Genomic DNA, 15122 nt, shown 5'->3' with positions numbered 1-15122 from the left:
GTGTGTGCGTGCGCGTTTATCGTCAATTGTTTGCACTTTGGACATTTAATAAATTTATTGGCGTTACAGCCTTGAAATGAAGGCGACAAATGGGCGCAGCGTAATTGTTAGTGCTGCAATGACACTAGCTGAAAGCTGTAGCTTTCAGTTTATGCTAGCTGGATGGGAGGTAATAAACTGCTTAAAGCCTTAAGTTCATTAAAGCCCTAACTGAATGCTGATTACGCAGCAAACGGGAATGCTTAAAGTGCACTTGGAGCAACTCGCATTCAGTCGAAGCTTTAAGAGACTTTAGGTATTACTCGAATACCGGTTTGACAAGTACTCTTATTTTATTAACTGAAATACTAAACGCAAGACCCTCTTTAATCGTGCAGTCTGGCCAATTCCTTTTCAATGTCCTCTCAGAGAAGTCTACCCACATTTAATTGTCAAAAGCAGCCCATGTCATTGTCAGCTCAATTTACTGTATTTATATACAACGAAATTGATTTCGCTCTCGACATTTTAAAGCTTTTGTAATTTTTATATACATACATAAATGTTTTAATTACAATTCCATTAAAATTATCAATATTAACTCATATTATTAATTAATGCTTTTAATCACTTTTTCTGGTCTTTTATTACTTTGTTTAAGCACGCCTGCCTGTAAACTATTATAATGCAAAATTAATTTATAGCCATTTTAATTGGCATTTAACTGCGTAAACTTTTCAATGTGCCCTTTTTTCAGTCATGCAAATATTTATGGTGACATATGTAGAGCTATTTGTGCCTATTTATTAGGCGAAAGTGGACAGATGGAATATAAAGATTTATTAAAAATAGTTGGGATGAGATAAGCGAAGAGAGGGAGAGAGAGTTGGCATGATTACTAAATATCTATAAAATATATCTATGTCTTTCATGTATACGATATACATTCTTTGTATACACTGAACCCATTGAAAATCCATTGAAAAAATGGGAAATAATTTTAATTTTAAAAATTGGTTATATTTTTATATATTTTATTTTTATTTTATTTATTTATTTTTTTTTTATAAAATATTTTTGATGACTTAAATATATTTTTATAAATTTTATATTTATTATATTTAAAAAAATACTGTATATATTATTAATTATTATTATTATATATTATTAATTAATTCATATATTAATGTTGTGTATATATATTTATGTATATTTTCAATATTATATTACTTGAAAGAAAACTTTAAAAATTACATTTATTAATTCTTGTTCAACTATTCTCAAACATTAAGGACCTCTATGCCTGACCCTAATGAGTTTCTTACATTAAAATATAATAGCATTCTATACAAGCGGCCTTCAAGAGCTGTCATTTACTCCAGAGGAATGTGAAAAATGTGTGTCAAATATTTATAACGTCATAAATAAGTTAAGCATCATAAATATTTAAGTTGCTGCAAACAATATTTTATATTTTTGCAAACAGTGGAAGGCATATATACATATATATATGTATATATGAAAGATCGTCTGCAGCAACGTCTTTTGGTGCTAAACAGGGCACGTAATGCAGACAATTTGACGCCGGCCAAGATGACAATGCAAATTATTTGATTTGATTCTTGATTTTTGACACTCAGCGAATTTGCTGTGTGGCGCAAATGTCAAAGTCAAAGTCATCAGACGTGATCCCAAGGAGCACTTGGAAACAAACGAGAGCAACTAAGTGACATATTGATAAATGACTAAAGTACTGGCAAACGGTCGAGCATCAAATCAAAACGCAAATGCCACCGACTGCGTACAATTTGTCCAAGATGTGAGACGCCAGGATGAAGATGAAGAGGAAGTGGAAGATGGAGACAGAGACAAAGACGGCGACGTAGTCAATAGCAGCTGCTTAAATGGCTAAGCAACATTTTGTGGTTTTGTCTTGAACCTAATGGCTTTTGGCTTACGGCTTGGATCCTGTTTAAGCTCTAGAGAGCCAACGGCCACAACTGGGCAAGGAGTAAGCGCTTTAACTTGTGCCTGCTGCCTGCGGCCTGCTGGCTATTTTCTTTATATTCAATTTAAATTTGCTGTCTCAAGCAGCTGCAATTTATTGGCATTTAGTCAACCCTCGAGAGCAGCCTCCTGTGTCAGGCGACCTTTTCAATTAAAAACCAACAACAACAACAACACGAAATGTACATACAACTTGTAATCGCCGGCTGACCCTGCCTCAACAAAGTCACGTATCGATTGGCAACTGCCCCATGCATATTTTTTTTAGCCAAATCTTTTTGAGCTTAACCAATTAAAAAGTCACAAACTTGAAAACGCCTCGACCCCAAGTAACTCGCATCACTAACAATGGGAGAACTCAAGAGAAGGTCGTGTTTGAGTGGAAATAGAAATGCGTAGAACGTTTTATTTGGAAAGGTGTTATTTATGTAGAACAATTAACTAACTATTCCATTCCTTAGCAAATTCAATTTACATTTTCAATGTTTTTCTAATTATCTTTGCCACGATTGTTGTTTAACGCTCAATTTTCTTATTGACTGCATAATTAGTCATGCCTGTATTTATAGAAATTTCCTAATCATTAACTTCTAATCTAATTTAAGAAATCTACAATATAAGCAATTAAATAGCTGACTGATTGGATTGGATTTACTACCATATATAAACAAAAACATTTTATATATTTGTATATGCGTTCTCTGTAAAAATGATATGATAATAAAATAGGATAGAACCAGAATTATATGAAGCAAAAATAAAAATTTAACATTATACTGAATTTAATATAAATAAATATTAAATATACCTCAAATTGTAGCAATTTTTCTTATGATGATATGTAATTTTTTTTTTTTTTTTTTTTTATACATTTTTTTTTTTGCAATCTGTCTTGTACAAAACAATAAGCAATTCAAGTATATGTAAATGTATATTAAATATTTTCAATAAAGATTATAGCGCTTTTTTCATAATGATCATTTTATAACACTTAGAATATTTCAAAAATTGCTATTCCTTTTTTCATTTTTTTTTTTTTTCACTTTTTTAGTTATTTTCAACAAGTTTATTAATATAAAAAAAAAAATTGAATATATACAAAATTCAAGCCTAAGCCAACACGTTATGAAAAGTATTTCAATATATATAAAATGATAAATAAATAAATATGGGAAGAGCTTGAAAATTCATATATCATATCTTTAGTGAAACATATAAAAAAGAAAAAAGTTGAACATCACAAAATGAATTCTATTATATACAAAAAAAAGAAGAAACTTGGTCATACATATATACGGTATATAATATACCAAATCATCCCACTTTGTGCAACGTTTACATATATTTTCCGCAATCAAAATGCCTACAACGATGTCAGCTCGCAACGCACACACACAGGGTATTTGACCACAAAAGCTGAATGCAATTTGCATATTGTGTACAATATTTGCTTGAGTCATTGTCAAGTGTTGAATAATTGACGAATTTCCTGTGATTAATTGAAGTACTTTTTGGTTTTGATAACTCGAGCATGACATGAGTGACGCCCATCCTGTTCCTTTTTTTTCTCTCTCTCTCTCTCTCTCTTTCTATTTGTGGGGTGCCTTGGCGGCACTCAGTTCATCCAGTATAACACGCACATTAAATACGCAGCGTATTTATGCTTTATGTTGTTGCTGTGTATTTAATGGGTGTGTTAGAAATGTATCTGTGTGTGCATGTGTGTGTGTGTGCTTGTGAGTGTTGTCACTAAATGTTAGCATTTCATGGAAAATTGTGTTGTTATTTCCTTGCTCGTTGTTTTTTTTTTTTTTTTTTTTTTTTTTTTTTACACATGACTGTGCGTCAATTACATTAAGTACCTTTTACTTCTATGCTTTATATATATACATATTACACCTTCAGCTAGGCATAACAAAATAAAGTATGCGCCGCACAGGCCCCAAGTAGCTGACCTACATATCACACAGAAATGTGTTTCACATAAAAACATAATGACGAATTCTTAACCAGTTGAAAGACAGAAAACAAAGAGAGAGCCACAAAATATCTGCAACAGCTGCAATTTGTTAGGGTTTCAGTGCACCGCTATCATATCAATCATAACGCGACTTGCACTCAGCCAAATTACACTTGCATTCGGAGCACATTAAAATAATGGCGGGGCGAAGCAGGGTTTTACGTAAATTTTGTTTGCACAATGTGGCGTATGAGTTATTTCTGTGCAACTTGTTCATGGCAGTTAATTTTAAAATAAATGTTTGTCTCTGTGCCCGGTGCGCTCATGGCTCATTAAGTTTATCGATTGGGCAGCAGCAAGAGTAAGAGAGAGAGAGAGAGAGAGAGAGAGACAGAGGAAGGTAGGGAGCGAGACAGCCAGCCAGCTGCTGTCTGCCTCAACTTTACCTAAAAATGTATGCAAACATTTCAAATTTCCTAACAAGCATTTCTAAAACATTTTCCAGTGCATTCAACTGCAAGTCAAACAATTCCCTCGTCTATAACATGGTTGTAAACTAACCAACAAATCAATTTGGCGCACATAAAATGTAAATAATTTCTCAACTGTCTCAATTTATTGTTGAGACGCAGGGCACGGGATTCGGGACTCGGGACTCGGGACTTGCGTCTCGGTACTTGGGCGCTGCTCTGAGCCTTTGTTTCGCCTGCCATTTGCATAGAGCGCTAGTCAGCTACAACGTGAAATTAATTCAGTGGCATTGTTAGCCCATGACCTTTGCCAGTTGCCACTCGGCAGCTGCCGGCTGGCAGCATTGACCGCTCGCCAACGAACCAAACGAACGAACTCTGAGTGCTCGCGGAAGTCCACTTCACAAAGGACGTCACAGTTCGTGAACCCCCATTCGGTTTAACCATTCAAATCTGAAGAGCTTTTGCGGCTGCTTTAAGTAGACGGCATATGCAACTGATCTGTCTCTGAACGATTTTCTCATATATATATTATATATACTTATTCTGTTCTGTTATTAAGTGGACACAATTGTATATATTATTTTTACTATGAAAAGCTTTTTTGTTTCTTTTTTATGGAAAGAATTTTAAATATATATAATAATAATTTATAATTATATTATTTATATAATAATTTATGTTTATTAATATAATTAAATAAAAAATAAAAATAAAAATAAAAAATAATTATTTTTCAGATAATTTCTTATTATAAATTTTTGAGTTGAACTTTAATCGAACAATAAATAAATATTTTTTAAAAATATTTATCATTTGTACAATTATATTTCAGGATTTAATAGGTAGTTATATAAAAGAATTATAAAATTTAATATATATATATATAAAAATCTAAAAAAGAATTGTAAAGGAATTAGTAGATCATATTAAAAATATTTATAAATATTTTAAAATTTATTAAAATTGCTGATATTGTTGATTGTAAGATAGGAGTGAAAAATAATTTTTATTGTCCAAGTAGATGCCCATTCAATGAATTTTGTAAGGTACTATGATCTATTGCAAAATATTTTTTTAGTAAGAATTGTATATGAAATGTTTGTTCTATTATTATACATTTTTTTATATAAAAAAATAATTTTTCAACAAACAACCATGCCAAGGCAGCCGCATTTGAGATGGCACTTCATGGATGGTATTTTTTGCAGATTAACTCTCATATTATTCAAGACACTCTTTTTGCCAGTCAAGCCTTCCACTAAAGCGCATCTATAGGTCACTTTGGCTCAAAGCGCTCATCTCTTTTTGATTGCAAATGCGCTACGAGCTTTTGTTTTATGATTTGTGCATATACTCGGCTTTATGGCATGATTTTGTTTTATGTGCAGCACATAAATCAGATAAGCTGTATACGCACGGTATATACATCTATATCAAAGCATATATACTATATAAGTATAAACCTGTATGTATTGTGAAATGTGGCATTTTGATGGGTTTATCATTTCGGTAGCTTTGCTGCACATTTGCCGCTGCCAGCTCATTGAACTGAACTGAGCTGAAGCATGATGCAGTTCGCTGGGAATTTCAAAATGGTCAAATTAGCATTACGAATAGTTAGCAGGAAATAAACAGAACGTAATGCCACATTGACATTTCCCACGCGAGCCAACAAAACGAGTGCAAAAGAACATCAACAAGAGCCTTGCCAACTTGCGTGCCCCGTGTCAAATGCCTGGCAGGCAGCCAACTAAGGGCGGGCAGCCGCGGCAGTCGGAGAGCTGGGACAGGAGCAGTTGCTGGCAACAGGCGGCACGCCTTGCCCGACACACGCGCAACAGTTTAAAGCCGGCGTCAACCAAACTGGGCGCGACTCGTGCCACAGCTGCCTCAGAACTTGCCACGGATAAAAAAAAAAAAAATATGAGAAAACATTTGGACATGGCTCACAGACCCCAATCCCACCCAACTGCCAACTGTTGCTGCTTCTTCCGCTTGTCTGCTGACTTAGCATATAAGGCTAGAGAGAGAGCTGCACTTAATCGTGCGGAAGCAATCGCCAGCTATTTAATGGGCAATTTACACAAATGACGTCATTACGGTGCCAGCGAGAATGCCCCAGGCGAATGCCCTCAAAAACGAAAAAAACAAGAAGAAAAACAAGAAAACCCAACGAAAGAGCAACAGACGCATGAGTTGTTCGCATAAATCAATGCTCTAAACTTGGCCAAAACCGCACGCGACCTTTCTGCAGAAGAAAAGCAACAAGAAAATCATGAAAAGAAAAATATATATAACAAGCTTGATGGTTGATGGATGAGAGTATGCTGAGCTAAACGATGCCCTGTAGAGCACTGAGCATAAAGAACGATAGCCTTGCAGAGCTGGCAGAATAAAGTGAAGAAGTGGATATGCACAAAAGTCATAAAAGTAAGGGAAGAGTTCACTAAAGAGGTCAAAGAGATATACATATAAATATAAAAAATATATATATATAAAACAAAAAATAAATATAAATAAATGGAACTCTAACATTTTATATAAATTTTGGAGTAAGTAGCAAACTTAAAATATTTATATTAAATTACAGAGTGTGTAGATCCTTACACTCAGGGGGAAAATATATTTAAAGATTCTCACTAGATTCATTTAGCTGTTGCTATAGTCAATCAATATATTTTTATTTGTTTTAAAACTGAAAAATCAACAATTAATATATAAAAAAAATAATAATTTTAGTTAAAGCTTAAGTTAGCTATACATTTTTATTATTATTATTAATTCTAACGTCTAATAATACATAGAATAATCATCACACATTTATCCAACGATCTATCGCACAAACCTATGCCAATCGATACTATCGATCACCGATTCAAACAGCTCTAGTTTCTATATCTTCAACAGGTGCAAGTCTCTCTCTACACACACAGACACAGCCACCACAGACATCATCATATCCACTCAACAACAATTCCCCACTGGGTATTCAGCCAGAGAAATGTGAAAATGTGTAAAGTGCGGACTAAACAACAGGCCGAAAACAGAAGCAGCGAAAACGCAAGCGAACCTCAAGTAGGCAGCGAATTTATCACTTGAGCAGCTTAATGGCACTTGGACAAACAACTCAAACAACGGAGCGAACACACACAAAAGCGCATTACAAAGCATTTAGCAGGCATTGCTCCCACCACTGCTCCACCTCCTGCTGCTACTCCTTCTCCTTTGTCTTTGCCTTTTTCTTCGTTTTTCTATTGTTTCGCTTCGCCACTTTATGGCGCCTGTGCGTGCATTTGAGCGTATGTAAAAACCGAAATGGCCAACACATGTGGCATAGGTGAAAGTCTGGCCAAGACGACTTAAGTGATTGTTTATGACTGAAGCGCGTGTGTGCAGACGGGTTGTGTGGGCTCTAATCTAAATGAAGTCATAAGTAAGTGAGTGGAATGAAAAAACAGTTAGCTCATCCCTTTGTTTAGTTAATGGCTAAATTTAGAGAATGTCTAAGATGCGCAGCAGACGATTAGCAGATGAAACAGGTAGCGAATGAAGCCTTATACTTGATATCTTGATACGTTATACATAGCCCTCATTAAAGTATTTACCAAGTCATATAAAATATTCATTAGGCATTTTGAATTGCATCTGAAACTGGCTTGAACTGGAGTCACTTATATCAAGCCAAGGCATTTAGCATTTAGAATTATGAGAGAGCAGCTCCAAGAGTGGCACTGGGACTGGAAGTTAAACCCATCTACATAATTAATATTGTAATTAAAAGCTCATTTCAAATTTTTAACAACCGTAGCTGTTTATGATGGCCTCGTTGACAACGATTTTTAAAGCACTCAAACTTGGTCCACATTTTGACTTGGAAATCTGATAAATAACAGCTATATAACAGCTATAAAGCTGGACTTGAGAAATTCTAATGGGAAAATCTTTAGCTAATTCATTCTTAATATATTATTATTTGATGATTTTTAGCATTATAATAATAGAGAAAATGCTAAAAAAAAAATTGCAATTCAAATTAATTAGCTTGAGACTTAACTTTTTATAAATTTTATATTTTTTCATTTATTAATATAATGTTAAATGAATATTTTCATGAATTATATTAAATTATTTATTATTGAATGTATTTAAATATTTTATGTATAGTATTATATTATATTTTATTTAATATTTTATTTTAATAACAAATATTATTAATATTCAAAATAATTTTATTTTTGCATTGAATATTATCTTTATTTATTTTAATAATCCATATCAAAAATCTCGATAGGTATCATTGCTTTATTAAGCACAAACTTATTGCCATAGCCATAGCTCATGGAAATGAAATGAAAATAAATAAATAAATAAAAGAAAATTAAGATTTGTTGTTTTACTAATGAGCATAAAGAATGGTTTTTAGGAGGAATACTTAGACAGACGGAAAGCTTTTTAGCTATGTATAGTCAACTAGATCAACTTCAGCTCAGTTAGCTCTCTTTAGCTTGAATAATGCTGGCCAGATTCCCATAGCTGAATCTAACTAGCTTTTAGCTTGAGTTATTCAACCTGAATTATACCCTTTTAAGCCACACTCAACGTGCATAAAACATAGATGAAGTCTTGCTTTGGCAACACTAACTTGAGCTCCTGAATGCCGGCTAAAGCACATAATCCGGCAGCCTTGACTTAGGCTGCAGCTTGAGCTGCATAAAACTTCAACATTTTTATTACCTTCCAAAAATTGTTGTTCGACAAAAAGCAGCTTCCAAGATTATGTACATTTTGGCCAACTTAATTGCTTGGCTTTATTTTTAGCTTTGCTGGCAGAAAGGAAAAACTTGAAGGAAAAATTCCTTTTTGCCACACGTTTACACTCTCTTGTCTTTTATTTCACTTTGCAATGCTTCAATATTTCACATGCAGTTCCAGCAATTTTTTTCGTTTTTTTTTTTTTTTACTAATTTAAAATTTTTTTTTTTCATTTTGCTGCTGTTATGCTTAAGATTTTTGGCATTAAGAATTGTTTGTTTATGCGAATAAATTTTATGCTAATTTAAATGCGCACACATTGGAAATTTCTGTGTGTGTGTGTGTTTTTTTTTTTTTTTTTTTCTTTTTGCTTGCTTGCCTTTAGGCCAAAAGGCAATTTGGCAATTTGCATGTGAAAAATTGGAAGCTGTTGCTGTTGTTGTTGCTTATCTGCTCATGAAATGGTTTGTCATTTATGAGTGTGGGTGTGTGTGCAAGGATTAGACTTGTATGCCAAATTAGCTTATTTGACATTTCAATGCGCAAATATTTGTAGAAATGCGTAAAATATTTTAAATATCTGTGTGTGTGTGTGTGTGTTTCACGCTTGACTAGCTGTGCTGTGTATCTGTGCGGCAGCTTTAAGGTCTCATACATGCGTGTGTGGGTGTGTGTGTGTGTGTCCTTGAGTGGCCCAAATGGCAAGCTGTCAGCGCTCAAGTAAAGCCGTCTCGAAAGTGCCGAGCATTGGCTCTTTCAGTCTCACTCTCTCACTCTCTCCCTGTCCCACTCTCTCACTGTCTCTGGTATTTATTTATCTGCTCTTGTCAGTTAATTTCCGTTCAAGTAGCCATTAAAACAATCATTGCGGCGCTTAGGCGCCCACAGACACACAGACATATTCACACACAGACACACACACACACGTATGCCGCCACCATATTTATGTGACAAGCTTCATTCTTATGTGCCGCCATTAACAGCTACAGCTTGTTGTCACAGCAGCCATTTAATAATAATAAAGTGACTGAATCCAAGTTAAATAACTCAATTAAGGGGCTACCAGACGTGGGTCTGGATCGCGGTCAGCTGCTGACCCACTCGCTCACCCACTCGCCCACTCTTAGGGCCCAGCCACAACTAATTTTAGCCATCAGCCGCATTCAATTTGTGCCTTTTTTCTGCTCCTTTCTATTTCCTTTCTAATTTCTTTTTCTGTTTGTTCTGTATTTAATCATTTCCAATTTGGACTTGAAGCCAAAGCCCGGGCAACATTGGGTAATATGTATAAAAGCCGTCATGTTTGGTTATACCATATTATATTTTGTGATTAGCTGAACTTGCAACATGTGGCACGTGTCAGCAGTTAGCTTCACACAGTTGAGCTGCAGAAAGTTTTGTATAAGTTTTCAACTTTTAATGCCACGCAAAGTCAATTTATCTGTGCACTCGACACTTGACTTAACATGACAGCCTCTCCCCCTCAAGAAAGGGCTACAACTCGACTCAGCTGTAGCTGTAACTGTAACTGTAACTGGTGTCATTGTTGTAACAGCTGTAACTGAAACAACCATCGCAACTAACTCTTTAATCAGCTCACAAACACGCTGCTGTTAGCCAAAGGATTCGCCTCAGGTAATCAGCCTCGGCGTCTCTGCTTTCTGCACCCCTTCAGCTTTCGCTAGGGTTAATTAAACCAATTATTTTGGATTTTAATGGGTTTTCCTTTAATGAAAATGCTGTTTTCCTAAATGTACTTTAAGCGCCCATTGTGTAAACAGTTTCCTGTTCTTCTATTTTCGCGTTGTCTTTAACTTGTTGGAATTGCATATATATATTTTCTTTAATCAAAGAAAAAATATTTTTTTTTTATTTATTAATTTTCTGTCTTTTTTTTCAGTGTACTTCATCATTTATTTTCGCTAATATTACTGAAAGTTGAGTAGAAATTTATTAAATTTATTTAAATACTTTATATACAACATATTTTCTATATATTATTTTTTTTATGTTAATATTTAATATGTTTCCGCAATAAATATACCCATTTTGTTCATTTTCATTTGAATAAATAATTTTTATAAATATTTAAATTTATTTTCATAGAAATTGCACCTTTTTTTTAATCCTTAATACTCATTTGTTTTTTTGTTTTGCGCAATTTAATTTTTAAATAACTTTTTATATCAGAAAATTTTTGAAGTAAAAAATGTAAATTATTTAATATATATTTTTAGATATTAGATTTAGATATGAATATAAATATTTAAAATATGTTATGATGTTAATAAAATTCTTTTTATTGTTACTTTATTTTATATTTTCGTATTTAAAATTTTTTTTTTATAAATATTTATATTTATTTATTTATTTAGATTTATTTTAATTTATTAATCTATACTTATTTTAAGTACAATTTTAATTATTTATAACTATTATGTTTTATGTTTCTTCTTTAAATTATCAACAAACGATTTTTGTATTCTGAACATTCTATTAAACTAATTTATTTGTATTGCTTATAAATATTATATTGTTGTTGAAATATTTATTATTTCGTTTCCATTTCCACATTTTATTTATTTTTGGTTAACAAAAAAAATTATGAAAACAGTCCATCAACAATGGACACCTTTGACTACCTGTCACAACCGTAAAACACGCTTACACACTTTCACACACACGCACATACACACGCACTGAGACACACAAATACACAGCCAGAATACGGGCACGCCACGAGTCCGATCAAATTGTTCAAGATGCGCGCTGGTTGGCTCTTGGGTGCCTTAATGGACGAGGTTCAGGACTCGCAATTGCTTTCGTACGCGTCGGCACAGGAATAACGACTGAGGCGCAACGAGCCTGGCCCACGGACTTGGCCACGGATGAGCCCAAAAACTCACCACAGGCAGGACGACGCGTGGTGGGCTTCAAAATAAGAAACAGCTGCTGTCGCCAAATGGCGCCAAAAGCCGGCAAGCCATTTGTTTATATTTCGCCTTAAGAGAGGCACACAAAGTGCGTGGGAGAGAGCGAGAGAGAACGCGAAAAGAGCACACAGCTGCGTTAAAGCTCAACGACAAAGAGCGACTGTTAACAGCGTAAGAGCGCAGCGGCTGTTAGCTAAAAGCTTCGGCAATGGCTTTAATCACCGCGAGCAACAGAAATTCAAAATGTTTGTAGACGAAACTAAAAAAAATACAAAATGTGTAATAAAATAAATCAGAAAAAAATAAATTAAAAAAAAAAAAAAATATATATATATATATATATATATATATATATATATATATATATATATATATATATATATATATATATATATATATATATATATATATATATATATATATATATATATATATATATATAAAATGAATATTTATGTAACATATAAATTATATAAAGTATACGCCAGGTAAGCTTCAGATACTTTGAAAATGTTTGAATAGAAATATAATATTAATATTTTGGGAAAAGCTTAAAGATGAATATTAAATTTCTTCAGTATAGATTATTTGAGTTTTAAATTAATTATTTCAAATTATTTCATGCTCAAAAATACTTTGTAAAAGACTTCAAATATGAAAAAAAAAAAAAACAAATAATTGATAGAAATATTAATGAAAATTAAAAATAAAATAGTGTAAGAAACAAATAACAATAAAATACAATATTGTAAATAAATAAATATATATTCAAATAATAATATTAATAAAAATATCGTATTGAAATAAAAAAAATTAATTTTAAATATACGACAAACTTGAAAATGTAAATAAATAAAAAAAAAAATCCTAAATAAAAATTTTTTAAATTAACACCAAAAAAAAAAAAACCAATAAATAATAAATATACGATAAACTTATAAATAATTCTCCTAATTCTCAAATCAAATGGTAGCTCAGAGTTCGAGTTTCTAATCAGTCAAAGATGCTGATGGAAAGAGAGACCCTTACTCACGCAACGATACTGATAGAAAGAGAGCGCCTTACTGCCCAACTGAACCATATAATATAGTATATATAATATTTCACCCTTTGCTAGCTGGACAAATTGAGTGAAGGCTAGGTCAGGACACAGATTATAAAAAGATGGCCCTAATCAATAAGGCTTCAATTTGTGGCCAACAGCACTCAGCAGGTCGTACCTGTTGTTGGCCCCATATAAATGTATGTATAAGCATACATATAAGCGTAGCATGCATGTATATATGTATGTGTGTTAGTCAAACGTAGTTTGGGTAGCATGGCCACACAATTTAACCTTTGGCTCGGCTTGACAATGCCATCAATCATTTGGTCTGGCAGCTAACATTGCGTTTGGTAGGCAATCTCGCTGGCGCTTATCCTTTAACCTGAGCAAAGCGAGCATGAGCACGAGTCGCACTCATTCAATTACCAAACCTGCAGAGTTTTTTTTTTTTTTTTTTTTTGGGATCTCTGCGGTTGGGTTTTGGCCTTTGTTTGTATTCAGATAAAACCCCATCTAAGTTATGCCAAAACGCACTCGAGCAGCTCTCAAGGCGAAAATCATGAAATATTTATCAGATGTGTGTCTGTGCGACTGTGTGTATGGGTGTATGTGTGTGTAAGACCCCAAAAGCCGACTGATTAAAATGCGGATATGCTGACAGCTCGCCCATACATAACTAACTCATTTCGATACGGAAACGGGCCACGCCCCAATCATTTGTTAAACGCCCCATGGGCGGCATCATATCATTTACCACCGACCTGATAATCAATCATAATGAAAGGCACAAATACCAGCGCACACACACACGCACACACACACACCCACATATGTGTGAGTTTTAACTATTTTACAATAATTTAACTCAAGTAAAGCAAACTTTTCATACTAATTAACAAACACTTGTGGTCCACGCCCGCACACCCGCACGCCCCTTACATAATTATGCACAGGTTAATTGACTTGCCCATTAGGCCAAAAGGTAAACTTTAAGTTGAGCATAAAATTCAAGCATTAATGAAAAGAAGCAGAAACACAAACAGCAAGCAGTTAAAGCCGACTGCCCAAATGCCCTTACACCTTGGGACCATAAATGTAAAAGTTTTCGTCCAGCTGCTGCTGCTGCTGCTGCTGTGGGAAAACAAGTTGCCAAAACTTTCATTCATTCAGCTCGGGCATACATTTTATTGCCCAGCTTGGCCAGAATTGATTGAGGTCCACGCACAGCGAAGACAATCGAAATTGCTGGTTGATAACGGTCGGGCCTCTGCGGGGATCCAGCCGGCATTCAACTTGAAATCAATGCCCCTCTAGCGGCCTAGTTCACGTTCTCACACCCAGCAGGCTTTCATTCATCACTCCACACACAGCTTCAGACAGTTCTCATTTGATTTGCCATCTCAAGTCGAAATTCCAAATAAAAATATTTCCATTTCTCCAAATTGATTTGGCCATGCATAATCACTTCATATCCTTTGTGGTCGGCGGCGTCGTCGGCTTTCTAGTGGCAAAGCACGGCGTAAGTAATCTATGTCGACTCACATTCATATTCATTGAAGCTTGAGCGCTCCTATTTTTCCTCAGCGGTTTTGAAATGGCGCCCAGTATGAATGAACCCAGGAGCAAAATCCCGAATCCCGTTTAAAAAGTATCTCAAGTAATTCCAGACTTTTACTCTCCCCTTTTGTAACCCAAACTTGCAGTTCACAGTTTACCAGGCAACGACTCAATATGCTTGTCGCATTTCTCTTTGGCTTTATCGCGGGCATGATTTTTTGTTGCAAGCAACGGAAATGCCGCCCATAAGTTTACTAATTTATTAACAATAAACAAAAAAAATTATAAAAAATCAATTCATCTTGAATATAATCATAGAGTTGTCTCTAAATATAAGTATATTTCTCTTAAGCAAATATAAATGATAATATGAATCTTCTCTCAAATCTGCTTAACGGCTTCTCCCTACGCCAATG

At 34.1% G+C, this 15122-nt stretch overlaps 1 protein-coding gene and 1 long non-coding RNA gene across 15 annotated transcripts in view; one reads left to right on the top strand and one right to left on the bottom strand.

Moving 5' to 3' along the window:
* The window catches only part of SLO2 (slowpoke 2), a 154170-nt gene that overhangs the window by 34835 nt on the left and 104213 nt on the right, over nt 1-15122 (bottom strand). The gene's annotated exons all lie outside the window — the stretch shown is intronic.
* LOC149268435 (uncharacterized) lies at nt 14401-15002 on the top strand. The gene is made up of 2 exons (XR_016270311.1): nt 14401-14668; nt 14734-15002. It is a non-coding gene; the product is annotated as an uncharacterized LOC149268435 (long non-coding RNA).

The sequence above is a fragment of the Drosophila arizonae genome, chromosome 5 (assembly GCF_054131065.1).
Source record: "Drosophila arizonae isolate 15081-1271.41 chromosome 5, UAZ_ARI_1.0, whole genome shotgun sequence".
In the NCBI taxonomy this organism is placed as follows: domain Eukaryota; kingdom Metazoa; phylum Arthropoda; class Insecta; order Diptera; family Drosophilidae; genus Drosophila; species Drosophila arizonae.
Note: the sequence above shows the minus strand (reverse complement) of the source record. Positions and strands in the feature narration are given on the sequence as shown.